We start from the raw sequence: 1,401 nt of genomic DNA, 5'->3' as shown, positions 1-1,401 counted from the left end.
TAGCTCCATTGGTTCTTCAGGGAAAAGCTTGACATGCCAATAAAAAGACAGGCCATGACTTGAAAACACACAGAGGACAGAGAAGTTGTGGAAAATGCAACCGTTTTACACAGGGTTCAGTCTTTCCAACACTTAAGTTATATGAACTATTTTACCAATGGGAGCATTCCCATTGAAGTCAAAGAACATGATCACGTGTACAAAATTTGGTTGCATAACTAATGATTGAAGGATTGGGGCCAAGCTATTTCAGAGAAAACACAATGAAAAAACCCAAGTGCGAGTCTGGAATTCTCCTGCCTCTGTGCCACCCTTTTCCTGTTAATCTGGTGTAGTATTTCTAAGGACAAGGACATGAGCAGACAGGGAGTCCCTGATCCAGTCCCTGGAAGATTTCTTGCAGGAAAGCAAATCTAGCAAATCTTTATTTAGAGAATGAAAACATTATTATCTCAAGGAACAAAGTAGAGCACAGAAATACCCGCAGGAACACAAGTGTGGACAAACGCTAGTATGAAATCTCATCTTCCCCTCAGTCCCCCTAGTTTAGCTTTAGTGATGACAGCAATCCACTTACAGCATGCACTAAACCATGACTATCTTCTTTTAACTGTGCTCACTTGTAGTCATACTGCCTTATACCTCTCTAAACAGAAGGGAAATGGACGCATGCTTACAAAAATTGTCTTTGACAATTTTAAATGAAGTGAGTAATGAATCAGTTCAGGCTCAAAAGCCATAGAAGTCTCTCTCCCTTCCCCAACCCCTTACTACACACTCCCTCTGTGATCTGAACGTTAACTCTTAGGGACTATTGACTTAACATGATTCAGGGGTGGCTGGTTAGCATCAATATTTCTAAAGTCCCTCTTATTATCTTGCATATGTCAAAGTTTGATAAGAAGGAAGAAGGATGAAGCTATTTATAATTCAGAATGACTGTTACCAAAAGGTATTTAAAACCAAATCACAGTAAGTCAGAGTTTACTTTTAAATCAGCTTAAACAAAAGACACAGTTTGAAAACAATTAATAAATCTGACAAAATTAACTTTGACCTTACAATCTTATAAATGCCAACACAGCTTTTCTTCCAGTGTCAGTATGCATGTGTGTCTGTGTGTGTATTTTCAGCAGTGCAGTAATTTCACAGCATAGAGCCATACTGAGATTTAACTCTCAGGCAAGAATTATGCTTCACTGCTCAGGAGCTCCCCTTGGGGGGACGTGCTATTTCATTGCTCTGTTATGCTGGAAATCCATCTGTACAGACAAGTCAGATTAGTGTTTCATTATTCTCATTATTTCTGGTAAGCAGACATCGTCTCCCAGCCCAGCCTTTCAGTCATCCTCACTCCTCAGCTCACAGAGGAGGGTCTTTTTAGGTTTCTTCCTAATTTCT

This window comes from Fulmarus glacialis, unplaced genomic scaffold (assembly GCF_000690835.1).
Source record: "Fulmarus glacialis isolate BGI_N327 unplaced genomic scaffold, ASM69083v1 scaffold11031, whole genome shotgun sequence".
NCBI classification, from domain to species: Eukaryota; Metazoa; Chordata; class Aves; order Procellariiformes; family Procellariidae; genus Fulmarus; species Fulmarus glacialis.
This window is presented reverse-complemented; position numbering follows the sequence as displayed.